The 27,813-nt window shown below is 44.5% G+C and overlaps 3 long non-coding RNA genes across 18 annotated transcripts in view; 1 reads left to right on the top strand and 2 right to left on the bottom strand.

Moving 5' to 3' along the window:
* The window catches only part of LOC140603645 (uncharacterized), a 38,127-nt gene extending 14,530 nt beyond the window's left edge, over positions 1-23,597 (top strand). For 2 of the 3 annotated variants that reach the window (XR_012006573.1, XR_012006572.1), the window contains exons 3-5: positions 20,230-20,285; positions 22,501-22,629; positions 22,727-23,597. This is a non-coding gene — a long non-coding RNA (uncharacterized lncRNA). The remainder of the gene's footprint in view (positions 1-20,229; positions 20,286-22,500; positions 22,630-22,726) is intronic. The other variant, XR_012006574.1, reaches the window with a different exon arrangement.
* On the bottom strand, positions 9-1,597 carry LOC140603347 (uncharacterized). Its single transcript, XR_012006322.1, has 3 exons — positions 1,494-1,597; positions 972-1,136; positions 9-238 (listed from the first exon to the last, which is right to left on the bottom strand). It is a non-coding gene; the product is annotated as an uncharacterized lncRNA (long non-coding RNA).
* Positions 2,382-24,780, bottom strand: LOC140603643 (uncharacterized). Of its 14 annotated transcripts, none has more exons than XR_012006563.1 (8): positions 24,645-24,780; positions 24,155-24,256; positions 20,894-20,996; positions 19,940-20,083; positions 17,950-18,078; positions 8,617-8,817; positions 3,444-3,528; positions 2,382-2,588 (listed from the first exon to the last, which is right to left on the bottom strand). It is a non-coding gene; the product is annotated as an uncharacterized lncRNA (long non-coding RNA). The 14 variants fall into 14 exon arrangements; XR_012006558.1 differs by having other exon boundaries at positions 8,742-8,817; XR_012006564.1 differs by lacking the exon at positions 17,950-18,078.
* Positions 24,781-27,813: the final 3,033 nt, after the last annotated feature.

Here is a 27,813-nt window from a genome sequence, read left to right as displayed (position 1 = left end):
GTGTGGGTCATTATTTTTATAAGTTTTATATCAGTAACAACAACAAAAAGCTGACATTAAATGCATATTATGTGGGAGGCCCCATTACCAGGCAGGAAACGCTATCTCATTTATTCCACACAATGAAGCCATGTCTTAAGTAGAACAATTGTTCCCAGTATGCAGATCAGGGAGCTGGGGCCCAGGGAGCTGGTTTAACTGGCTCAGTGCTCCGCAGCCAATACATGGTGGAGTGAGCCTGTGAAGAGCATGAAAGTTAGGACATTTGGTGTTTGATGGAAGCTGATGGCTAAACAATACATCATGTGTGGAAAGTTTTGTGTTTGGTAATGAGAAAATAATGCTAATCAGGTGTGTTCTGTAAATACTGGGGACTGTTTATTTTAAAGCAACCACATAGTGGTCTACATGTTCCCAAAGGTCTTCACAAGGAGACAAAGTGCCCTTTCGTCCAGTTTGACCTCTGAAGACCCCTTCCATCCAAACAGCCCCTTTGTGTGTCAGGGCACGAGGTGGGCCAGGGGGTCACGGCACCCACAGAGCAGAGTGCCCTCATGAGTTAATGCTCTCCAGGGATCAAGCCAAGCAGGCTTCTGGTTGGAGTCTCCCTCCTTGAGCCCATGCACTGTACACTTTGCCCTCCCTAAAGTGAGCAGCTGGTAAGAAAGGATGCTAAGCAGGCCTGCAGACTGCCTGACTCCACCATCTGAGAGCCTCAAGGAAGTTTCTCTCTTGGGAGCCAGCCCTGCATGTTTGGTTCTGGCAGACAAGTCTGAGCTGGATGAATGAGCAGGAAGTGCCAGATCCTGCTCTGCACACAGTGATCCTGAGCTTTTTGTAGAATAACCTGTCCAGCCCAAGAGGAGAACGTCCCATACCCACGCCCCCCCCACCCCACCCCCCACTGCTCCAGCCCCAGCCAACTGGCCTGATAGCACCTCCCATCTCAGAAGAGAGCTTATATTCCTTGCCTGGATTTTTGAAATTCCTTAATTGGAGCAGAGGGAGCATCTTCCAACGTTACTTCTCTGGCTGTGATTGTGCTAGTCAACTCCCACAGTCCCTTAAGTCCACAGCTTGACTACTTGAGGAACATCTGGTAACTCATATCCCCCTCTAGGCCTCAGATTCTTGATCTGTAAAACGAAGTGTTTGGATTCAGTGAGCTTACAGTTTTGGTTCTGAATTCCTTATCAGTAGGATAAAAAGGGTAGTCCATATGACCAAGCAATCAAAATAATCCCCTCTCCCACTTAAAAAAGACTGACCTCATTAGCTGAGACACTGAAGGGAAACATTGGGGAAGAAGGATGTCTTGTATTCTATCCAGATGTCCCAAGACGGGAAGCCCACATGTGAGTAAAGTCCCCAGACCTGGTAACTCATCACAATGGACCCAAGATGATCCAGGGCTCCCCTAGTAGCACCCATGCCTCTCACCCAATCCCAGATGCTGAAGAAGCATCAGCAGTCCTGTGACATGATCCCCTTACCTTGAGTAGTGTTGGAAGAGGCCTTAGAACCTGTGTCACCTCCTTCTACTCTTTACTAAAGAAAGGAAGCTGAGCACAGCTGAGGAAGCTGTGACTTACTCAAGGTCTCACCTGTCACAGGTTTGGGGCTGAGCCCACAGGCCATAAATCTCTGCTGCCAGCCCAGTGCCAGAAAGGAGAGGAAGGGAATTTTTACCTGGGAAGCACTTTGATTTTTATCCACCCCAGGGAATTCACTCTCCATTTGGTCAGGGTGGACAACCTGTGATTTCCATGAATGATTTAGGGCTAGGAGATTTCATTTCAGGAACTTTGCTACCCCTATCTTCACCTTCCAGTCAACTTAAATTACGACCGGTGTGCTAGTCCAGAAACCCCAAAGGGCACATGGAAAGAACCTAGGGGAGGAAAAGAAAGGGAGGAAAGAACCTAGGTCTTTCCCGTTAAAAAGTCATCTTTTGGATTTAAATCGGCCCTGGTTAAAATAATCAAGGGAATTGGGGGAACTATAGAAAGGTCAAAGGTTTGCAGGTTTAGGGTTTCGTGGGAACATGCGCATGTTTGGACCAGACCCAAGTGCTTGGTTGACCTGTTTGACAGGTAACAATTAGAGAGTGGGAGCTTGCCTGGCTGGAATGTGGCTGCAGAGGCCGGCAGGAGGATCTGGTTTACCTGCTCAGCAGGTGGGGCCTGCTGAGTCGGGCAGGCATGTGCACGCACAGCATTCCAGAGAATCGGTTTTCTTTTAAAGACACAGAAATGACTGCAGGGCACAAAGGGTTGGGTTGAGCCTTGGCTGGAAGCCGTTAGCTATTTGCAAGGTAAAGAGGCAAAATAAATAATTCCCTCTAGACAGCTCAAGGAAGAAACTGTAAAGACATTCAGGACTTTTTTTTTAAAAAGATTTTATTTATTTATTCATGATAGACACAGAGAGAGAGACAGAGACACAGGCAGAGGGAGAAGCAGGTTCCATGCAGGGAGCCCGACGTGGTACTCGATCTTGGGTCCCCAGGATCACACTCTGGGCCGAAGGCAGCGCTAAACCGCCGAGCCACCAGGGGTGCCCAATATTTGCTACTTTTATTAGCACAGCTGAAAGAGACACCCAGGAAAGTAAAGTTCTGAGTTTTTTCCTCAATAAATTGTACATAATCTGTATATTTTTCAAGTTAAAAATACTGTTTTGATAAAACATAATGGAAGAAAGTTTTGTGTTAAAATAACGAAAGATCAGGATAATATTATATATATAATATATAGCATAATGGGGAGTCTACACAAACATACACCCCCATGCAGCACATGACTTCCTTTTGATTCCAAAGGTTTTTTTTTTTTAAATATCAATTTAACTTCCTTGTATCATATTTATCATTGATGAGAAGGGGGAAGCCAAGGAAGTTGGGACCTGAAAATTGGTTGCAATGTTAAAGGGAACATGGCTAAAACAAACTCGACACTCTGAAAATTTCCAAGTAATTAATTTTTAAAAAGATTTTATTAATTTATTTGAGAGAGAAAGAGTGGGAGGCAGAGGGAGAGAGAATCTGAAGCAGACTCGGCACTGAGCGCAGAGCCTAATGTGGGGCTCGATTCCATGACTGTGTGATCATGACCTGAGCTGAAACCAAGAGTTGGATGCCTATTGCACTGAACCACCCAGGTGCCCCTCCAAGCAATTAGCTTTTAAAAATTTGCCAAATTCGGGGCGCCTGGGTGGCTGAGTTGGTAAAGCAGCTGCCTTTGGCTCAGGTTATAACCTCAGAGTCCTCAGCAGTGACTCTGCTTCTCCCTCTCCCACTGCCCCTCCCCGCTGCTCATACATTCTCTCTCTGTCTCAAATAAACCTTAAAAACTTTTTTGCCAAGTTAGTTTTCTTTAAAAACAAACAACAAACCTCCCCCTTCTTTCACAGTCTGTCTTCATTGCAGAAATTATTTAAGTCACCTCCAAATAAATGGTGGCTGCTTCCCCTTCCTCTGTGTGCTCCCAAAGCTCTGAAGTCCATCATTGGATGCACATCACTTGAGTCCTGGTAGTGAGATGGGAGGGCAAGAAAGGATTGGCAGCTGGTGATTACATAGAAAGAGCCTTGCTAGTTCAAAGAGTTAATTATAGTGAAGCAAAGGATCTTAAAATTCAATTGGCAGAAACAAACAAGCAAACAAAAACTTAGCTGTCTCATTGTTGACTATTGCTGGTGGTAAAACAGCTGCTACTGTGGCAATTTAACTCTTTAGGTATCTGTATAATGTGAAGATTCTTGTGTGCAGATCATTGACCAGGACTGATCAAAAGTCAGTACTAATAATAGCGAAATGTCAGAACAGTAACAACTCCCAGATCCTGAGTTCTTCTTACTCTGTGAAATGTGCTGTTCTAAACTGTCCACATTTTCTCATTTAATTTCCACAACAACTCTGAGACAGGTATTATTATGGTCTCCATTTTACAGACAAGATCGAGACACAGAGATGTTCCAGAACTTGCCTAAAATCACACAGTCCGTAGGTACAGACCCAGGATCTGAACTTAGGCAGTTCATTCATTCATATAGTTTTGAACTCCTGTTCTGAGAGGCGCAGTGCCAGGGGTTCACAGGACCATGGTGAAGTCTTAGAGTTCATCCTTCATGGACAAATTATAAGTCACAGAATCTAGTTACTGTTTCTTTTTCTTTTTTAAAAGATTTTATTTATTTGAGAGAGTGAGTGAGAAAGAGAGAGAGCACAAGTAGGGGGAGGGAGAGGGAGAACCAGACTCCCCGCTGAACAGGGAGCCCAACATGGGGCTCGATTCCAGGACCCTGAGATCATGACCTGAGCTGAAAGCAGAGACTTGACCAACCTAGCCACCCAAGCACCCCTAGTTACTGTTTCTGACTCTAACCCAGTCTCTTGACTATTCTCAAGAGGGCCCCTTATGGATGCACACACTTTATTTTTTTTTTATTTTCTTATTTTTTTAAGCCTATGTATTTATTTATTAGAGAGAGAGAGAGAGAGCACAAGCAGAGAGAACTGCAAGCAGAGGGAGAGGTAAGAAAAGCAGAGCCAGAGTAGGCTCCTGGCTGAGCAGGGAGCCAGATGTGGGGCTCAATCCCAGGACCTTGGGATCATGACCTGAGCCAAAGGCATAACGGACTGAGCCACCCAGGTGCCCCTAATTACTGTTTCTGACTCCAACACCAATTCTCTTGACCATCCTCTAGACAGCCCCTTAGTCCATACCCTTTAATGGCCGCAGTTGTGTCTGATGCCACCTATCACTGTACCAGAGACCACTACCTTCATTTCTTTGGTTCCTAGTCATGCTGAGACACCCTCAAACTCAGTGTCATCGAGTGGCAAAGGATGATGGCTGTTTTCTAAGGCATATGCTACATGTACACTCCAGGCCTGCTTTTATTTGCTTAATTAGCATGAGAACCATAAACCCAAGTTTGAAAGTCCTGTGAGCAGAGCTTATTATGGGTATGAGAAGCCATTTCAATTACTAAGTATTTTATCAATAACAAATATTTGCATGATACTTTTTACCCCTTGATAATTAGACCTTGATCTCCACAGATTCTAACATACTGACTACTTCTGGTAAATCCTGAAAAAAACAAACGAAAAAAGCAAAATTAGCTTGCACTTTACCCAAAGGGAAGTACCAAAAAGCAGTTTCCTTACCCTGTGGCATTGTACATTTTCCCCCATCCTTTTTATTTCCCAACTGATATTTCCTTCTGATAGTGTCTATAAACTCTGAACTTCGTGCTCTTTGGTGTGTGCCTTTGAGCAAACTCTGAAGGACAGACATGGGGTCTTTTGGTTGTTTTTGTTTTAAAGATTTTATGTTTTTATTTGAGAGAGAGAGTGAGCATGAGAGAAAAAAAGCATGGGGGGGGGGACGGGAGGGAGGAAGCAGGCTCCCCACTAAGCAGGAAACCCGATGTGGGGCTCCATCCCAGGACTCTGGGATCATGACCTGAGCTGAAGGCAGACGCCCAACCAACTGAGCCACCCAGGCATCCAGGACAAACATGGTTTCTCTGGCAATGACCCACATTTAGTGGCCATGGAAAGGCTGAATGGCCTTTGGGGTAGAGTGATAATAATAAGTGGTAATAATAGTAAGTATATGGAAGGCCTACTATGGGCTAGGCACTGGGCCAAATACTCTACAGGCATTGTCTCATTGAATAATTACAGTGGCCATAAATAGGTATTATGATTAGGTACCAGGGAAGGAAACCTACTCACAAAGCATAAAGAGCTCACCTGAGGCCATGTAGCTAACTAATGGCAGTGCTAAGATGCAGAACCAGGCCCACTAGGCACTGGTGGGCATTCTGCATCAGGCAGCATGTAAAAGCAAACGACCATTTGGTCTTTAAGATTTTGTGATTCTGAGATGCTCTTCTCTACTCTGCTTTGAACAACGCTTATCAGAAGTGTTAACCTTGAGTTCCTCTGGTCCCCATGCTTTAAGTGGAAAAAAGAAAAAGTCTGAAACAGGTTTTAAGGAGAACCACCAGTGGAGAAGCTACTCAAACCATGTCATGTGAGGAAGAGTTTATGGAACCAGAAATATTTATAGCCAGATTTGAGGAGACTAGGATTGGGGTGTTGGGGTGGAGCAGGGAGGAGAGTATGTTAATTGCCTTCAAATAATTGAAGGACTGTCAGATGCAAGAAAGAATAGGCTGGTGTTGTGAGGCTCCAAGTTAGAAACCCGGGACCAATAAGGAGAAGTTGGAGGGAAACAGGTATTGATCCTACAGAAAGACAAGTTTGTTATTCCTCAGACTAGAAAGTGGTGGAGAGAATATTTAAATGCCAGTTCTATCACTGTGGTAAGCATTTGTTGTTTTGCTTTCCAGAATCCATTCCTCTTTATTCTAAAAGCAATGGCTTGGTTCCTTTTGGGGAAATGACATTTCCCCATTGACAACAGTCTTGGTGGCTCAATCAATCAATATGTACTATTCACTCCTGGCCCAGAGTTGAGCATGTGACCTAAGTTGGCCCCATCGGATTCAATTCCCCAGAACCCTCTCTCTTGACATGAGGGTGGAAAATGGCCAGAGATGATTCTTCCTTGAGCAGAGCCCTGACAAGAATACCCTGATGAGAATACCAAAATACTAGAGACATTTTATATAGGAAGCATCTCCTTCAAGTTCAATTTTCCCACCATTTGCTTCCAGTCTTTTTTTTTTTTTTTAAGATTTTATTTATTTATTTATGAGACACACAGAGAGAGAGAGGCAGAGACACAGGTGGAGGGAGAAGCTGGCTCCATGCAGGGAGCCCGATGTGGGACTCGATCCCGGGTCTCCAGGATCATGCCCTGAGCTAAAAGGCAGCGCCAAACCGCTGAGGCACCTGAGCTGCCCAGCTTCCAGTCTTTAAAAAGAATCATCATGAGCACTGGGTGTTATATGCAACTGAAGAATCACTAAACTCTACCTCTCAAATTAATAATACACTGTATGTTAACTTTTTTTTTTTAGTTTTAAAAGATTTTATTTATTTTTTCATGAGAGACACAGACAGAAAGGCAGAGACATAGGCAGAGGGAGAAGCAGGCTTCCCCTGGGACCCCAATGTGGGACTCGATCCTGGGGCTCCAGGATCATGCCCAGAGCGAAAGGCAGAGACGCTCAACCTCTGAGCCACCCAGGGGTCCCTTTATGTTAATTATTTTTAAAGAAAAAAAAAATGAAGCTGAGCCCCTTCCCCCAAAAATAAAAAATAAAGAGAATCATCAAGGCTTGTATCTCCAACCAAAATTCCTTATGATGTGGTTTGCCTACAGAATAGAATTATTACCATCCCTGTTTCTTATTTCTTTAGCATTCTCTAAATTCCATTCACTACTCATATCTTCCCAATAGCCTCTATTTTTGCTTAAGTTAATAGGAATTTTTTCAATGAGAGCAAAAAGTTCTAACTGGCGACCATTGACTAGATGTGTGGCTGTGATTGTGGGAAATGATTTGACCTCTCTGAGCCCTAGCTCCCTCATTTGAAAATGATCCCAGTGGGTTTTAGAGTTTAATAAGGGACAGCATCTATAAAGAGAAAGGCACACAGTAAGTGCTCAATAAATGCTGGTTCTCTTTCTCCTTTAAAACATAAATTTTCTGTTTTCAGAAAATAAGATGTTTATAGGATAGCTAGCATAGTGCCTAGTACACAACAGGTATTCAATAAATGGTATAGTAAATGATAGCTATGGAAGGGGTTTAATTATAATTTTTTGTCACTGAAAGTATTCAAATCTGGGCTAGAAAATGATTGGCCAGAGATTTACAGAGGTGATTCCACCATGAGATGAGTTGTTGAGCATGATATCATTATTTCTTTCTTACACTGAGGGTCTGTGATTCTATCCTAAAGAGATTTAGCACTGGATGAGCAGGAGATTGTGCAGCTCCTTTAAATCAAAATGACAGAGGCAAGTGTCTTGGAATGAGGACTGAACATGGTTGGGTGTATCTCTTAGGCTGAAGTCCAAGCCAACATTGAGGAGAGGTCACAAGCAACCTGCTGTAGAAGAGAGTTCTATTGGTCACCCATTAGTGTCCTATAGACTAACTCAGTACTTTCACCAGTTTTTGTCCTTTTTTTTTTTAAGATTTATTTATTTGAGAGAGAGAGAGAGAGAGAATAGGGAGAGGCAGAAGGAGAGAGAATCTCAAGCAGACTCCCCGCTGAGCCCAACACAAGGCTCGATCTCATGATCCTGAGATCATGACCTGAGCTGAAATCAAGAGTCAGGTGCTTATCCAACTGAGCCACCCAGGCACCTCACCACCAGTTTTGTCTTAATCAGGAACACTGACTCCAGAAATAATAAAGTTTATTGAAAGGACACACATGCATTGGAGTTTTGGAAGAGCCAACGGAAAGGAAGGCAGCTCTGTGATATGCTCTTTTCACATTTCTAACTCTCTCCCTCACAGCAAAGTCTCTCTCTGTATGTTGTCTCCTTTAACTTCTTCCTTGCTAGCTGGCTACTTCCAGTTATTTGTCTACGCATAGCCTAAAATGGCCATTTGGTCCCCAAGTCTGCCTGGTCATCCAGTTCCAGCCACCATAACTAACTTCCACCTGAGTGTCTTTACCTAAATCCAGAGAGAAGAATTTGACTGACCATTGAGTCATAAATGTCACAGGCTACTCATGGGCCATCTCAGAGACTGATGTTCTTGTCAGGTGCAGTCAGTTGAGTCTGGGGCAAGAGGCTCACCTGGTCTGTTGCCCATGCAGAAGGAGATGTGGACTGGTCAGGAAGCATTAGCAACATCTCGTAAGAGGCATCTTACCTGTGATGATACCAAAATACAAGATGCATTCTTGTATATTAAACATCTCCTTTAAGTTGTATTTTTCTGCCATTTTCTTTTAGTTTTTATTTATTTATTTGTTAAATTTTATTTATTCATTCATGAGAGACACAGAGAGAGGCAGAAACACAGGCAGAGGGAGAAGCAGGCTCCCTGAGGGGAGCCTGATGCAGGACTTGATCCCAGGACCCTGGGATCATGTCCCCAGCGGAAGGCAGAAGTTCAACCACTGAGCCACCTAGGTGCCCCTTCTTTTAGTTTTTACAGAAAAATTCTAAGGGTTATATCTCCAACCCAAATTCCTTTTTTTTTAAATTTTTATTTATTTATGATAGTCACAGAGAGAGAGAGAGAGAGAGAGAGAGGCAGAGACACAGGCAGAGGGAGAAACAGGCTCCATGCACCGGGAGCCCGATGTGGGATTCGATCCCAGGTCTCCAGGATCGCGCTCTGAGCCAAAGGCAGGCGCTAAACTGCTGCGCCACCCAGGGATCCTCCTCCAACCCAAATTCCTTATGATGTGGTTTCCCCTTGAAGAAAATCTAGAGAATATGGACATTTCCCTTTGGTGGTGAATACAGAATGTCGACTTGAAGCAACGGGGTCTTTCAGATGTGTTGCATAAAATTCGTGAACTAAGAGGGAAGGGTTTAATCAAAAGGCTTTAGTTTCTAGTCAGAGGACAGATGGAAGGAAGACCTCAGGCCATGGGAATGGGGAGAAGATGACAGTAATAAGGGAGTTAGGTGAGAGAGCTGGGGAGGAGCAAGAGGTCAAGTGAGAGCTGGAGCTCAGAGTGGGAGGCAAGCCAGCCAAGACCACAAACCAGACAAGAACATGTTGCTTCCCTCATGGGTCCCAGAACACCTAGAGTGAAACTGGGAAAAGAGTACAGCGTCAGGTAGAATGAGAGAGCCTGGCTGGGTGAGGGCTTGGCTCCAGTGACTGTGCGGAGTGCCAACCCCGCACCAGGCATGTAACTCTCTCCAGGCTCAGAGCTGTGTTTATCTCATGAGACTCTAATCATCAGCGTGTGTTCAGTTTGAACACTTGGAAGGTCTTAGCTACAATGGTCTCATTGGCCTCTGACTAAAAGGAGTTTCAGGGGTAAGAAGGAGGATACATTTTTAAGATCAGGTAAATGTCTTAAAACATATTTAAACAAAGGAGAGTGCAAACATTCTAAAAGGGCCCTGAACATAATGTTCCCTGAGAAGTTTTGAAAGCCAGCCCAGGGATTGCCCTGTCATTTGTTGTAGTCTTGTGTGCCATTCAGATGCTTGTGAGATCTGACCACAGAGCTGGGCTCACATCATTGCAATTGTTTGGGGATACTCCTTTGACATCATGTCTCTAAGAAAACACTACCACAAATGTCTCTGTAGGAATGGGAGATTTGATGGATTATCCCTGGGCCTCCGGGGACTGGGCTAAGAAGAAGATACTGGATTTAAAATTTTGGGCCCACAGTCTTCAAATTTGAGGATTAATGCTTGATCCTCCTCTGAGGGGGGGCTTAAGCCTCTGCTCATTGATTCCAAATGTTCTAGACACAAATTTTAAGGTGGGAACTCTGTGAACAATGAAACAGCCTCAGAAAAACTCTGCAGAAAGCTTTACCTTAACTCATTACTCAACTTTGTGAATTTTGAGGATTTAATGAGACATTTTTAAATAAAGAAAGGGATTACTTAAAGGCTAAGGATATCTGGGACCAGCTTAAATTGGGCAATGGGAAACCTAAGTTGCCCTTTGAGGATATTATTCATCCTATAAAAACAAAGTGTATTTTTTCACAGTAAACATGTCAGAACGGCAACTGCATAGACAAGTGTAGACTGGTTGCTGTCCAGTCTGCCAATTTTCAGATAAAAGACTGGGATCTGATAAGTGACAGATTACCATGAGAACATTTGCAGCAGGATCTTTTCTGGTTCATCATTTCAGTGCCAAACATGTAAGTGTATCAGTAAGAGTTTAATACAACTGCTCTTCTCACAATGTATTTGTAATATTCATCTACAAGGGGAGAAGGCTTTATCCAACGGCCACATTGGCCGGAAAGCATTGTAATCCCATGGCCTGTGAATATAAACCCGTAGTCCTGGTGCTTGCTTGTAAGGACTGGGCAAACAGATTCCCGATCTGTAAATAAAAATATTTTTGTTCTATCTATGAGCAGATACCATCTCTTCTCCACCCACCAGTTAATACATCTATGAAAAGGAGAGAATTATCCTTGTTCAGTGTCTCTCACAGTTCAACAAATTGCGTACTACCGCACAATTTTTGCCCTATCATCATACTGTCTGTAAAGTTATTTATGGATTTTTTCTTTAAATCAACTCACTTTAAAAAAATCTAAATGAACATATATATATATTTAAGGTTTTATTTTACTCATGAGTGACACAGAGAGAGGTGGAGACATATGCAGAGGGAGAAGGAGGCTCCCTGCAGGGAGCCTGATGCAGGGACTCCATCCCAAGGACCCCGGGACCACTACTTGAGCTGAAGGCAGATGCTCAACCACTGAGCCACCCAGGCATTCTAAATAAACATATTTTTAATAAAATTGTTAATTTCTTTTTAAATCTGCTTTACCTGTGGAGTCATAGCTTTTGTGAACTAATTATTTTTTCTAATATCAATTGAAAACAAATACATAAAGCTATTACAAGAAAAAACTGTTGGCCCATTTTGAAAAATAATAAGTAAAAGCATCCTGTGTAACCATGAGTGGCATGCAGGTCACGTGTTAGAACATACTGCCCAGCTGTAAAGAGGATGAGAGGTGCGAGGGAAACTTTATGCAGACTGCCTAGTTCTGCCCTGGAAGAGGCCAGTTGCTTCCAATATTCTCATTAATTGTTCAACCAATCCTGGGTTAGTCAGTCATCCCCTGCAACTTCATTTCCTCCTCTAAGGAAGTTGGACTAAATAGGGTGTGAGTTCCTTTCTGTCTCTAACGACCTGTGATTTTTCCATGATTCTGTTTTTGGGGCCCAACACCCCACTAGCAAGAGCAGGTGGCTGTGAACACAAGTCGGTTTCCTGGCAGCACTCCATAACGTGCTTAATCTTCCTGGGAATTTTGCAGAACTTTGCTTTTCTTTTCATTAGCAATGGTTAAAAAATACCCCTCCCAGCCAGTAGATGGGAGAAAAAGCCCCCTTTCTCTAGACTGGATGATTTGTGATGGTGGTGGGGGGAAAGGCAAGTGGAAAAAGGAATTTGGAAGGTGGCTTTGAAAGGTGGCTGATTTAGCCCCTACTGTCACCACCAGACTATCACCCCCTATCTAACACCCCTACTTCTCTGGAATGATCTTGGGGAAAAGGAGAACCTAAGGTGATTATTCCACACCTAAGAACACAGTGATGGGGGCAGCCCCAGTGGCTCAGTGGTTTAGCACTGTCTTCGGCCCGGGGCGTGATCCTGGAGTCCTGGGATCAAATCCCACCTCAGGCTCCCTTCAGGGAGCCTGCTTCTCCCTCTGCCTGTGTCTCTGCCTCTCTCTCTCTCTGTGTCTCTCATGAATAAATAAATAAAATCTTAAAAAAATGAAAAAAGACCTCCTGAAAAGGTCTTGCTAAAAAAAAAAAGCACAGTGATGATAAATAATAACAACGATGCATAATTAATGCGTTATCAGTCTAACGGAGTAACAGCAAGTCATTAATCTCACTGAGCTCATTTCCTCAGTCAAGAAAGACAGAATTTGAAACTGACCGTGTGTGAAACTTCTGGGGGCTCTATATAGTTCTTTGAATGTAGACCTTCAGCTTTTATTATTTATTTATTTGTTTTAAAGATTTTATGTATGTATTTGAGAGAGAGCATGAGAGGGCGTACAACAGGGAGGGAGGGAGATCCACGAGCAGACTCTGCACTGAGCGGGGAGCCCGACGTGGGCTCCATCTCAGGACCCCAAGATCACAACCCAAGCCAAAACCAAGAGTGGGTCACTTAACTACATGACCTAAGCATCCCCCAGCTTTTATTTTTTAAGCAAAAAACTTTAAATTTGACAGAATTCCTTTAAAAATCTGGCATCAGGGATCCCTGGGTGGCGCAGCGGTTTAGCGCCTGCCTTTGGCCCAGGGCGCGATCCTGGAGACCCGGGATCGAATCCCACGTAGGGCTCCCGGTGCATGGAGCCTGCTTCTCCCTCTGCCTGTGTCTTTGCCTCTCTCTCTCTGTGTGTGTGACTATCATAAATAAATAAATTAAAAAAAAAAAAAAAAGTACAGTGACCGGGACGCCTGGGTGGCTCAGTGGTTGAGCATCTGCTTTAAAAAAAAAAAAAAAAAAAATCTGGCATCATGGGACACCTGGGTGGCTCGGCAGTTTAGTGTCTGCCTTGGGCTCAGGGCATGATCCCGGAGTCCCAGGATCGATTCCCACATCGGGCTCCCTGCATGGAGCCTGCTTCTCCCTCTGCCTGTGTCTCTGCCTCTCTGTGTGTGTGTCTCTCATGAATAAATGAATAAAATCTTTTAAAAAATTAAAATAAAATAAAAATCTGGCATCAGAAGACAAAAATTAAGTTACCTTTTAGGATAACCATCTAGCAAACTTTGATACATATAATTTCCATAAGTTTTGGGAACTATGACGTGGTCTGTGGTACAACTCTATCTATATGTCACATGTCTGTGTTCTTTATTATTTCATTTACTTATTCAGTCATTCTTTCTTCAAACATATACTGCGCTTGTCTTATGTACCACCTAGCAGAACATGGTGATTGGAAGTGTACTTCTGGAAGCAAAATAACTTTATATTGAATTTCATTTCCACTACACATTAGCTCTCTGACTTTGGGTAAGTGACTTAAGGGAATCTCCTTGGTTCCCTTGTCTATAAATTGGGAATGACAAAATATTGATCATGATCATAGGATTATTGAAGATTAAAAGAGATAGCAGGTGGAAAGTCAAGAGTCTGGTATATACTAGTAAGCACTCAATAAATGGCAGCTGTTTCTGTCCTCTATGTCACTGTGGTTATGGGCTAAATTGCACCCCCCCCCCCACAATTCATTGTTGAAGTCTCAAACCCCAGTACCTCCGAATATGACTATATTTAGAGACAAGACCTTTAAAGAAGTCATTACGGTAAAATGATGTCATATGGGTAGTCTTAATCTAATATGACTAGTGTCCTTAATTAGGACAGGGGCTCCTGGGTGGTGCAGTTGGTTAAGTGTCCAACTCTTGATTTCAGCTCAGGTCAAGATCTTGGGGTTGTGAGATCAAGCCCCATGTCTGGCTCTGCACTTAGTGTGGAATCTGATTGAGATTCTCTGCCTCTCCACCCCCTTCCCTGTTCTCTCTCTCTCTCTCTCTCCCTCCCTCCCTCCCTCCCTAAAATAAATAAATAAATCTTAAAAAAAGAAAAGGCATGGGGAGTAGGACAGATGTATACTAGGTAAGACTATGTTGAAGGCACAGGGAGAAGATAGTTACCTATAAACCAAGGAGAGAGAGCGTGAAATTAACCCTAACCATGCCTTGATGGTGGACTTCTAGTCTCCAGAACTGTGGGAAAATAAATTTCTATTGTTCAAGTCACCCTGTCTGTGGTACTTGTTATGGCAGCCCTAGGAGACTAATAGGATCCTCACCGTCACCACGTGCTGGGATTCAAAAGTGATTATGCCATTAACTCTTTTTCCATGAATTCACAATCTAATAGAGGGAGAGAAGCACCTAAGCAAATATGCTTTGTAATGCAGCCTGTTAAGGGGGAAAACCCAGGTCTGTATCCATTAAAGCATGGAGAGAAATGCTTCTCAGTGTGGAGTGGGGAGAGGGTACTTAAGGAGAAGCCAAGGCGGGCAGCCTGCCTTCAGCCCAGGGCGTGATCCTGGAGACCAGGGATCTAGTCCCATGTCGGGCTCCCTGAATGGAGCCTGCTTCTCCCTCTGCCTGTGTGTCTGCCTCTCTGTGTGGCTCTCATGAATAAATAAATAAAATCTTTTTTTTTTTTTTTTTTTTTTTTTTTTAAAGGAGAAGCCAAGGAGAAATAGGTAAAGAAGGTCATTTGGGGCGACAGCACATGCAGTAGAATACTTGTGAAACAAGGACGTTCTTCAGGATTTGTTATTTAGGAATCATTTGTTCTCAAGCATGGGATCTCACCTGTTTGTGGTGTAGAGAAAGTAAGTCCTACCCGAAACACAGTGATCCATTATTCATCAGCTGGCTAAGCTAGTGCCTGAACGCTCATTTCTGCAGTCCAGATGAGTTAAGGATAGCACAAAAAGATTCCATTTGGGCCCACCAGAAGCATTGGACATGCCAAGTGTTTTTTGTCTTGAAGCTAAGGTAACAGGACACCTCAGCTTTAACTCAGAATGGATAAGAGGACAATGAGAAGGGGGCAGGTTCAGAGGTGGTGGTTAAAATGTAATCCATTTGTTTGGATATACATATGTAGAGATTCAGAATATAGAAAAATATGATTACAAATGGCTTCGTATAAAGCCCTCATCCTAAATTCAAATAAATTATACCATTAAATGAATCAGATTAAGCTAGGTGGGGAAGGTAATATTATTCTCTACCTGTTTCATGGATTGTTGAGGATTAATGAGCTCTAATGTCTGTAAACCTCTCTTGCAATGCAGAAGAAAAGAACCAGAGAATGAGGAGGTGTTATTATCCTCTCTCCGATCCCTTGCAAAGCTAAAGGACCAAATACCAAACAGTCTGTCTCACTCTTTATCTTTTTCAAAATAACAAAAAATGATTAAGGAACATTTTGGTAAAAGACACACATACAAAATCTCCCATTTTATTGCTCCATAGTTCCTTCACCTTTATTCTGATTCATCCATTGGTTGTCATCATTCACGTATTTTGAGTACTTACATATTTTGCATTAGCTTTCTTGTATTTACTTAACATACCATAATTTATTCATGTTGCTATACAATCTTTAAAGTATTATATGGATGCATAACTTATATACCATAAAATCCACATATTTTAGTGTATAATTCTAGGACTCTTAAAAAATTTGTATAGTTGTGCAACCATCGCTAAAACCCAGGTTTAGAACAATTCCATTACTCCCCAAAGTCCCTTGTGCCTGCTTTGTAGTTCCTGCTTTCCTCCCCTGCCCTAGGAAACCACTGATATGCTTTCTGTGTTAGAGATTTGTATTTCCTAGAAATTCTATGTAAATTTGTGTCTGGCTCATTTTACTTAGTAAAATGTTTTTGAGGTCCATCCACATTGTAGTTATGTGTCAGTAGTCTGCTCCTGAATAATATCCTATTGTATGAATATTTTGTTTATCCACTCGCCAGATGATGGACACTTGGATTGGTCCCAAGTTTTGGCTGTTACGAACACTGCTGCTGTGAACATATGTCTTTGTGTGGACTTATGTTTTCATTTCTCTTGGCCAGATAGGTAGGAGTGGAATTGCTGAGTCATATGGTAACTCTGTTTAACTTTTTAAACAAACAACCAAACTGTTGCAAAGTGGCTGCACCATTTTACATTCCCACCAGCCATGCATGAAGGTTCCGATTTCTCCATATCCTCGCCAACACTTATTATTGTCTCTCTCTCTTTCTCTTTTTTTAAAATAGGCTTTGTGCCCAACTCGACCCTGAGGTCTCACCTGGCATGCTCTACGGAGGAGCGAGACACGTGGTCCCATTGTCTCTCCTTAATTGTAGCCTTTAAAGTGGATGGGAAGTGGTTTTGTTGAATTCAAATTGCACTTCCTTAATGACTAATGATGTGAAACATTTCTTTGTGGGTTTTAGCCTTTTATGTGTCTTCTTTGGTGAGATGACTTAAAATCTTCTGCCCCTTTTTAAATTAGGTTGTCTTCCTGTCACTGAATTATAAGTGTTTTTCTTTTTAGTTAGATATACAATTCACAAATATTTTCTCCCCACGTGGTTTTTCTTTTCATTTTCTTAGTGGTATTATTTTTGAAGAGAAAAACTTTTTCATTCTGATGGAGTCCAACTTATCAGGTTTTTTTTTTTTCTTTTACAGATTGTGCTTTTGGTATCATACCTCAGAAATCTTTGCCTAATCCAAGGTCACTAAGGTTGTCTCCTCTGTTGTATTCTAAAGTTTTATAGTTTTAGTTCTTATATTTAGGCCCGTGATCAATTTTGACTTCGTTTTTATGTCTGGTATAATGTAAGGTCTAAGTGTTTTGGCTTCTGCATGTGCCTATCCAATTGTACCAACACCATTTGTTGACAAGACTATCCTTTCTCAGGATCCCTGGGTGGCTCAGCGGTTTGGCGCCTGCTTGGCCCAGGACGCAATCCTGGAGTCCTAGGATCGAGTCCCGCGTCAGGCTCCCGGCATGGAGCCTGCCTGTGACACTTTTTAATAGGTACAGAAGAATAGTCTGTAAAATGGATGTTTTATAATTAAGCGTACTTCATCATTTAACTGTTCCAGTTTTTTTTTCTATTGTTACTAACTTTGCAGAGAATACCCTTTTGTTTATACCTCATTTCCTCTTGGTTGTATAGTTGGGTTTTTTTTAAGATTTTATTTATTTGTTTATTTATTAGAGAGAGAGAGCATGCATGAGTGAGGGGGGAGGATCAGAGGCAAAGGGAGAGAGGATCTCAAGCAGACTCTGCACTGAACGCAGAGCCCAAGTCAGGGCTTGATCTCATGACCCTGAGATCAGAACCCTGAGATCACCACCTAAGCCAAAACCAAGAGTGGGCTGCTTGATTGACTGAGCCACCTAGGCACCCCTTGGTTGTATAGTTTCTTAAGGTGAGTTCTGGGCAGAGGTGGAGGGATTGCTGGATAGAGGGCTATGAATGTTTGGACCCCCACCTGTTTGGTATAAAAGGGACAGGTAGGGCAGTGGTTTTCACACCAAAGGGCTAACATTTATTGAGCACTTGTGAAGTGCAGGCATTGCATGAAATGCTTTATTCCTATTATTTCACTGAATCTTCGCAACTATTTGTAAAGTAGATGTGATTATCCCCACTTGACAGGAGAGGGAGTTAAGTACATTGGCCCTGTTTGATCAGCAGATGGTTAGGAGACCCAGGACTGCAGTTCAGAAGCTCAGAAAGTCTCTCTGACTTAAATACTGAAGTACCTCTCTCTGCTCACTGTCCTCAGCAGTTGCTAGTTGTTCACTGGAAGGATCTCTTGCAGAAGTGGGCTCCACTTCTCTTCTCTGGAGTATCAGCACCATCATCATATGTCACAGGAGCTGCCTTGTGGACTGAGGTGGCCCATTTTATAGGCAGGAAAAACTATTAGGAGCCTAATAAGACTGTTAAGAAATTAAAGATCATCACTGGAGGAGGGGATGCCTGGGTGGCCTACCAGTTGAGCATCTGCCTTTGGCTCAGTAAGTGATCCTGGAATTTGGGATCAGGTCCCACATCGGGCTCCCTGCAGGGAGCCTGCTTCTCCCTCTGCCTGTGTGTGTCTCTCTCTCTGTGTGTCTCTCATGAATAAATAAATAAATCTTTAAAAAAAAATCACTGAAGGAGGCCCAAAAATGATTCTGATTAATGTCTCCCAAGCTTCTTTGGTTTCTCGTAAATACTACTGAACCAAGGGAAAACTTTCTAATTGTTTTATGTTATATTTTAAATGTGAGTTTCATGGCAAGTGTTGCCAGAGGCTCAGTGCTGGACATTTGCACTCCCATAGACATTCTCAGCCTACGACTTTTTTCCACCCTCGCTTCCTACCCAAGAGCTCTGAAGCCTTTTAAATTGAGGACACAGCATCCCCCCCTCCCTTGGCCTGCAGTGTGGAAGGAGAGGAAGACCTAGGGGCGGGTGACGGGACGCACAACGGTAGAGCTGTCCTGCAGAACAAAGCAAGAGTCTGGACTGGGGAGGAGATACCAGCGCCACTGCTCTTGTCGCTCCAAGGAGCAGCCGTGAACAAAGCCGCCGGGGCCCTGCCTGGGAGCCTGCAGCGCGGAGTAATGGACACTCAGCCCTGCTGAGCCCAGGCGGCGCGTGCCAGGGGAGCCTGGGTCTCTGCTTTGTCCAGGCGGGAATTGGGGCTGCCTGGCCCCGGCTCAGCCCAATCTCGGTCAAAAGCTGGCATTGATGAGGGCGGCGGGTCCTGTTTCATTCCAGGGCTGTGCCCTGAAACAGCACGAGGCTGAAAGTCGCTCTTCCTTCCCTGGGGAGATGCTGAGAATGCACAAAGCGAAAGTCTCATGCCCCCCTTTCCAACCACCTGCAGACAGAGCTAACCCCACACTCCAGGCTATTGTGCAAATGTTTCCTCTGCCCAAAATGGCCTTCCTACCTCCCTATCTGCCATTCTGCCAAGTGCTGCGCAAATCCTATCTACACCATTGAGTCTACACGAATGCCAACTGCACGCTAGGCACATGTCCCAATCTAGGAAATTGTCCTAGGTCTCCCTAGTGTGAATCAGCTCTCCTGTCCCAGTATTCTCTTAGCACTTGGTCTCTAACTCTACTCTAGCTTTTACACAGCCGGGCTGTCATTCCGCTCTAGCTTCTGAGCCTGAACTCTGGAGCTTCTTCGTCACTCTTGATTCTGAGCTTCTAGCTTCTAGTTGCTGGCTTAGCAAGCTGAATCTGATCTCCTGGGTCTTATTTAACCACGAAATTCTTTTGTTGTTGTTTTTCTCATCATGTCCCCTATAACCAGTGCTTCTTGGCATATACTTTAGGAAACCTTGCTATACTTGGAAGCCTAGACTGGAAGTCTGATTCAGAATTTTTTTTTTTTTTTTTTTGCGACTTCATTTACTTATTCATGAGATACAGAGAGACAAAGAGAGGGGGAGAGAGAGAGAGAAAGGCAGAGACACAGCAGAGGGAGAAGCAGGGTCCCTGAGGGACTCGATCCCAGGATCCTGAGACTGTGACCTGAGCCAAAGGCAGACGTCCAATCACTGAGAAACCCAGGTGCCTCCTGACTCAGATTTTGATTGCTCCCTTGACTCATGGCTTGATTTTGGCCTTATTAGCCCCAGGCCAACTGAAGCTATGGCCATCTAGCCATTGAAACTTTGCAGTAAGAACTGCCTGCCTTCCTTAAATATATATTTTAGTAGTAAGTAGATTTTGCTATTGATAAAATTACCTGATAGTGGAGAAGTTGTACTTGTGATGGTTAGTTGAGGCTGGTCTGGGGAATAGACACTCCTGACTTTCTGGGAAATGTGCTTCCTTTCAGAGGGTATTGAGAGTGGTAGTGGGGGTTCAGTTCAGCTGGTGCCCTATAACTCTGGAGGGAAAACATTAGGGCTTCAGTGTCATCACTTAACTGGCTCTTTGCCCAGTGTTACCCGAGGATGATGAGAAATCTTGGTCCCCTAACACTGCCCTGTAACTGGGTTTATTATCACTACCATGGTCGATGTTCTGTTCCAGGGTAAAGATGCTACTGTAATCACTCAGTCGGTGTCTGCAGCTCCCAGGAGTCACAGGTGAGTATTCAGCACTGTTTGTATACAGAGGAATAACAGAGCTGGCCCAGCCCAGAAATAGGCTGCTCTGGGGCTTTTTGCTCAGCTTGCAATGCCCCCTGAACTTCCCACTCTATACTCATTCACAGAAAGCTGGCTCCCTGCAGTCACGTTCATTTTAAACATTTTATTTATTTATTTATTTATTTATTTATTTATTTATTTGAGAGAACGAGTGGGGAGAGGGACAAAGGTAGAGGGAGAAGCAGGCTCTCTGCTGAGCAGGGAGCCCAATGTGGGGGCTTCATCCCAGGACCCCGATATCATGACCTGATCTGAAGGCAGACAGTTAACCAACTGAGCACCCAGGCACCCCTCGGTCATGCTCACTGAACTTGATGTTGTACCCTGGGTCCAGCTGATTGGACTACAAGTGGCCATTTGATCCACACAGAACCAGTCAGAGCCTATTTACAGTAAATGTCAGGGTGGGTTGTGGAGAAGGAAAGGAAAACGAGAGAGAGAGAGAGAGAGAATCAGTGGAAGGTGCAGGGGAAATGAAAGTTTCTGCCTTTAATCCTAAAAGTTCAGAACCACCAGGAGGTCAAGAATGGCATGAAGAGAGTCACCTGTGCCCCTGGAGCTGGCAATGCCCATGCAGCAATGTCCACTTCCAGAGGCAGAAGCTGTGCTCTACAGTGGCAGCTCCAGCATTCCTGTGGCAGCTGAGAGCTAGAACATGGTGGGAAGACAGTTGTTAAGAGAGGATTTTTTTGGGGTGCTGTATTTGCATAGTATATCCATTGTTTTCAGTTAGATTGTTTGTTTTGGGATAGCTTGAGCAAGAGGAGCTTAATTCTCCCAACTACCTCCTGGCACTGTTACTGGTTGTATCAATGAGCGATTGCCACATACTGTTGTGTAACAAACCACCCCAAAACTCGTGGCTTACAACAGCAGGCATTTCTTCTCACACTCTCAGTCTGCGTGGATCCGTGGTGACTGCACTGAGCTCCAGCTCCAGCTGGATTGGGCTTCTCTCGTGGATTGGGTTTAATAGTCTGTGTGTTCTCTCTGGGGTCCAAGCCAAAGGGGCAGCAACTATAAGGGCTCTTTTCACAGCCATGACAGAGGAACAGAAGGACAATCCCAACTGTCTGAGTTTGCATTACAACTATTGGCACCCCATTGCCAGTCACCCAGCTGACCTCCAAGTGAAGGGATAGGGAAATATACTTTTACCAATGGAGCTGTAAGGGAAGGCGTGAATATTCTTTTCTTTTTTTCTTTTTAAGATTTTAAATTTATTTTAGAGGAGGGAGAGGGAAAGAGAGTCTTAAGCAGACTTCTTATTGAGAAGAAGCCTGATGTGGGGCTCAATGTCACAACCCTGAGATCACAACCGGAGCCAAAACCAGAGTTGGACACTCAACCAACTGTGCCACCCAGGTACCCCTGAGGCATAAATATTCTTAAACAAGCAACCATCTACCGCCCTCACGTTCATGAACATTTCTCAATTCCCAATACTCACCCAAGAGCAGCATGAGAGGTAGAAGGTAACTTCTGTTAGTGCTCAGGAAGTGTGAGCTGACTCTTGCTGGGTGCCTTACCCCCCACCGAATAGCTTCCCCAAGATGGTGATTTGAACAGAAGACCCCCAGAGGTCTGACACCACTGTCCCCACAGAGCAATGATTCCAATTGGTAGTTTTATAACTTGGGTTTGTTTACTGTCTGTGCCCTCTCCTCCAGATGATGAACTTTACAAAGGCAAGAACCTGTGTCTGTTTTACTCACCACCCATGGTCAGTCACAAAACTGGCACTCAAAAAATATTTGTTAAAGAGATGAGTGAAATTACAATAGTAAGTTTCATTGTATTGGAGCCCAGGTCTTCAATATTTCCCCAAACGCTGGCCACATGCTCCATTTTAACTTCTCCAAAAACCTTTTGCCAAGTGAGTGAAGGTGGCTGGATTGCAAGCTGAGTGGTGACAGAGCCTCTCCGTCGCTGCCTGGGGTTCCTCCCAGCTCCTGCAGTGACATCTTGTTAATAGGCTATCTGCCTGGACAGGTCACCTCTGCCCTGACCCGGGTGGGGGTCTCCTGGCCTGATGACGATCAAGTGTCCTCATAGGCTGACCATTGCCTACTTTGCTCAGAGCTGTTGGGGTGTAAACATGCTGTGTTCCATTGATTTTCTTCTCTCTCTCTCTGTTTCCTCTTGCCTCAAGTGCAGCAGAATGATCTGATGATGGAAGATTTGGGGAGGGGATACCTTCCTGGTGACCATGGAAATCAAGCCCTAATAAGCCCAAGGCACAGCTGTCTCTGGAGTGGGGACTTGCCTAACCGGACCTGAGGTAAACAGCAAATGCAAAATCAGAGTACATCCTGGGCTTTGCCGAGGGCTTTAGAGAGGCAGATTTGGGTTCAAACCTAATCTCTACCACTTTACAGAGCATGTGACTGCGGACAAGTTTTGAAGGTTCTCGGTTCTCTCATTTGTAAGGGCTAAACGGTGCTGCCCTGCCGTGCACTTGGGAAGATTCGATGACAGTCTATTGCAAGTGCCCAGCACAGTGCCTGCCAAACGCTGAGTGCTTCCAACAACGTGTCCTTCCTCATCCCCATCTCAAATGCTTATTCACTTGTCTTTTTTTTGCCTCTAAGTTTTTGTTTTTGTTTAAGATTTTATTTATTTATTCATGAGAGACAGAGAGAAAGAGAGAGGCAGAGACACAGGCAGAGGGAAAAGGAGGCTCCCTACGGGGAGCCTGATGCAGGACTGGATCCTGGGACCTCAGGATCACTCCCCGAGCCAAAGGCAGATGCTCAACCACTGAGCCACCCAGGTGCCCCTACCTCTAAGTTTTGCAGCAAAGGCAGGTTAGAATAAATATCACATTATCCAAGAAGCCAGGTTAACCAGTCAAATCTGAATTTGCGAGGAAAGAACTATCTTAGCATTTTTTTCCTAACCTTTTCAAACTGTGTGTCTGATAAAGCCTACAGTGCATAAACTTCTTTAGAATATTTTTTCATCTTTTGGAAGATTTTCATATATATTCAAGATTTGAAATTCATAACAAGCAAAACTAGGAAACATTTAAGTTGCTACAGGATGTTGGGTACATCAAGGATATGATAGAGAAGATTCTGGGTTTCTGAAGCAGGGATAATAAAGTAAATCTGAGTCCCAGCATATCACCCATGACACCATATCACCATGTCACACTTCATAATGAAGTATGGTGGGGGTTGGCGGGTGTTTCCCCCACTGATGTATTCTGGAATGTTCAATAAAGTTTCACTTGCTGACTTACAGTCACTTCAGAGAGCTGTTTAAGCATCTCCCTCGTCTCCCCCAGCTGGCAGGGTTCTAGCCTTGACCCCTCCCTGGCCCTCCCGGCCTATGATGGGTCTGCCCCTTGTGCCTCTCTGCCTGGATGTCCCATGAACCCTTAACACTCAACACCTCCGAAGCAGGAGTTGCCATCTTCCCCCAGTCCTGCCTGTCCCCCAGTGTCCCTCCATCCCAGCTGTGGGCACTGTCATCCACCTAGCCGCAGCGGCCGGGAACCACCAGCCCGCCCCCTCTGCCCCTCCTTTCCTGCACTCGGTCAGCCTCCGAGTTTGTTGGTGGTCAGCAAGGGTGCGTGGTGACCAGCCGGGCCAGGCAGGGCCTCAGACACCAGGACCCCAGAGGGGAACAAGCAGGCCTTCAGCTTCTGGAGCTTCCCAGCCCCCCACCCCCCATTTCTTGCCTCTGCTCCGTCCATCCTGCCCTGAGCACCTCTGCGGGGGGTGAGGCCTCTTCCACACCCAGCTGCGCTTCGGCCCTCCTGACCTCCCTGCCTGCACCCCACCTTCCGAAGTCACTCTCACCTCCTGACCACTTTTCATTCCAAAATGCAGATGTGCGTCACTCCTTTGCTAAGACCCTCCCTCTGCCGTTCCCCTTGAGCCTCATTCCCAGACATCTGGATTCTGTAAGGCGTTGAAAAGAACATAAAGCAAAGTAAGATAAAATAAATAGTAAAGCAGAATAAGACAACCCTGGAGAGCCATGTAGAGCCGCCAACCTGTTCTGCCAGGTAAGCCGTTTGAAACGGTGACCACTGAGCGAGCACTACTTTTCCACAAAAAAAAGGTCATTACAACCAAACCGAAACTTAAGAAAACTTCATTTCAGCAAAGCCTGTGAAAATTCCATCACAAAAGGCTCTTTAGGAACCAGGGCCTGTGGATGGACGCGGCCTCGCAGGACGCCCGAGGCCCAGCCCGGGTCACGGAGTCACGGGCCCCCGCAGCCGCCGGCCCCGCTCCCCGGTCGCCGGCCGCCCTCGCCTCGGTGTCCCGGCTGGGCACGACTCACCCGGGAAGCCCTCGAGGGGACGGGTGCTCCCGCGGCCCCGGGGGAGGGTCTCTGGTCCCTCCAGCCAACCAGCCTTTCGAGCGGCTGGGTCCCCGCCCCGCCTCCGGCCCAGTGCGCCCCGGCCGCGGCGCCGGCGTGTGCGTGTGCGTGTGCGTGTGCGTGTGCGTGTGCGTGGGGCCCGCTTAGAGGCCCGCCAAGCCCCCGAGGCCGCCGCTTAGACGCAGGCGCTCAATGTCGCCGTCCACCGCTCCCTGTCCTCAGCCCCGCAGGCGTCTGACCCTCGGGGGGGGGGGTCTCCCCCTGAAGCCAGCCCCCCCCCCCCCGCACGTGCCTGCCTGCCCTCTGGGGGCCCCGACTCCTGGCGCGACCCTGTGCGCAGGCCTTGCGGTCTGCATCCCCTCCCCTAAGACCTGCGTCTACTTCTGAATGTTCAGAACTCACCGTGAGTAAAAAAGTGCTGGCTCCAGGCGCGAGGGTGACTCTAGCTGGTTAAGCATCTGCCTTTGGCTCAGGTCATGACCCCAGAGTCCTGGGATGGAGCCCAGTGTCGGCTCCCTGCTCAGCAGGGGTCTGCTTCTCCTCCCTCTGCCCCTGTCCCTGGCCTGTGCTCTCTGTCTCTCTCACCTTCTCCCTCAGATGAATGAATGAATGAATGAACAAACAAACAAACAAACAATGTTTTTCTAAAAACTGCTGTCTCCCGCAGATTGGTCCCTGTTAGCAGCATACAGCAACAGCAGGAGCTCTGAAATCAGTTTTTCAAATACATAGGCAGAGAGGTAGCTCTTTCAGATACCAGGCTCCGTGAACAGGAAGGGAGCCATCCAGAAAGCAGTGGGGTTTGGTTAGTGGGCCCTGGTTTGTTTGAGTTAGTGATTATTTTCCTAGAGATTTGTCAACACAACTTCTCTGGTAGGCTGGAGCTTCTGAGGACAGGGACTGACTTATCTTTATCTCCTCAGGATGAAGCACTCAGTACATGTTTGCTGAGCAAATTAAAGAGCTCATGAGTGGAACCAGTGAGCATACAAGAAACATTTGTTGAATAAAACATATATATATATATTTTAATAAATATATATATTTATTATATATATCCGTATATATATGGATATATATATATATGGATACCTGGGTGGCTCAGCAGTTTAATGCCTGCCTTTAGCTCAGGGCATGATGTACTGGAGACCCAGGATCCAGTCCCACATCAGGCTCCCTGCATGGAGCCTGCTTCTCCCTCTGCCTGTGTCTCTGCCTCTCTGTGTGTCTCTCATGAATAAATAAATAAAATCTTTAAAAATTTTTTAATCTAAAAAAATTTCTATATATATGTATCTATATCTATCTATATAGCTATATATATATATATATATATGTATGTGTAATCCAGCCATAAAAAATCCATTCCAAGATAAATAGAATATTATCCAGCCATAAAAAAGAGTGAAATCCTGCCATTGCAGTGACATGGATGGAACTAGAGAGTATAATGCTAAGTGAAATAGGTCAGTCAGAGAAAGACAAATACCACATGATTTCATTCATATGTATAAGATCAGACACGAAACAGATGAGCAAAGGGGGAGAAAAAGGAGACAGAGAGAGAGAGAGAGAAACTAAAAACAGACATTTAACTGTAGAAAAAAACTGATGGTTCCCAGAGGGGAGGTGGGTGGGGGGATGGAGAAATAGGTGTTGGGGATTAAGGAGGACACTTATTATGATGAGCACGGAGTATGTATACAATTGTTGAATCACGATATTTACACCTGAAGCTAATAGAACACTATGTTAACTATGCTGGAATTAAAATAAAATTTAATTTTTAAAAAAGAAATACTTATTGAATAATAGATTGAATCAATGGATTGATGAATACATTCTGCAGTGCTGTACCTTACTGCACTTTCTTCTTAGCAGGTTTATATCTGCCTGTTTTGGACTCAGGCCATTAACCTGACCCTAACTCCTCATGACATTCAGCTTGGCTTGACTTTGGGCTGTATAGAGTTTAGTGGTTAAGGACGCAGATTCTGCAATCAGAGAGATAAGTTTCAAATATGTGTTACTTAGGAGTCCTGCATGACCTTGGGCAGGACACAAGGCTTAAGTGTGAGTTTCTTCCTTTTAAAATTCAGAGTAACAGTAGTACTGACCTCAGGAGGTTTGGGAAAGGATCAATTGAGATAATCCATGTAACATACCTAGCATGAGGCCTTAATGCCTAGCACAGAGCAAGCGCTCAATAAATGATGGGTGTTGTTATTAATTACTGTTATTGTCTCCTCTTTGTCATTGTTCTCTCAGATGTCTGGGCTTAGTGAGAAGGCTCTAAGTCCTTTCCCCAGGACATTTTTGCCTCCTTTGGAGATTACCACTTACCCCTCTTTGCAAGGTACAGCTGCAGTGAGTTCAGATGTTCTGATTATTCTAAGTGGGTGGTCTTCAAACCTAGTTTGGGGAGGAGGTGGTTTGTTTTAACAATATAATTTTTTTCTCTTTTAACAAAATTTTACAAGAGATGCCAACATACAATGGATCAAAGTGGAGCTTTTCATGATGTAGTGTTTATGAATGTAGCTTCTAGAGCCACTTGCCTCAGTTGGCATCCTAATTCCTCCACTTACTGGTATGTGAGATTGTCCAAATTATCCAACCAAGCCTCAGTTTCTGTATCTGCAACTGAGTATAATAATGGTTCACATCTGCAAGGTAGTTGCATGAGATAATAAAACAAAAAACAAATGGCATCTATTGTGCACTCAAAAGTTAGCAATTATTATGGGGGTGCCTGATGGTGGAGGAGAGGATGAACCAACTTCCAGTTATGGCTCAGAGATCTCCTGAAACCATATTTTAGAACTCTAGATCTTACTGGTTACACTGTTCTAATTTTATGTCTGCCTAGATTGATGCCACCACCACCACCTAGGAACATTCCAGAGTACCGCTACTGTGACCAAGCACTTGGTTTTCTCCACAAAACCCAGTATGACAAAAATTTGCTTTGAAAAATATCAGTTCTACCCAAGCACTTGGTTTTCTCCACAAAACCCAGTATGACAAAAATTTGCTTTGAAAAATATCAGTTCTACCCTAAGCTCATGCCCCCATCATGTCCTTTATCCTTGGCTCTAAAAGCTGTATTTATGGATGGGAAGGAAATTGC

This window comes from Canis lupus, chromosome 14 (genome assembly GCF_048164855.1).
Source record: "Canis lupus baileyi chromosome 14, mCanLup2.hap1, whole genome shotgun sequence".
Lineage (NCBI taxonomy): Eukaryota > Metazoa > Chordata > Mammalia > Carnivora > Canidae > Canis > Canis lupus.
This window is presented reverse-complemented; position numbering and strand designations above follow the sequence as displayed.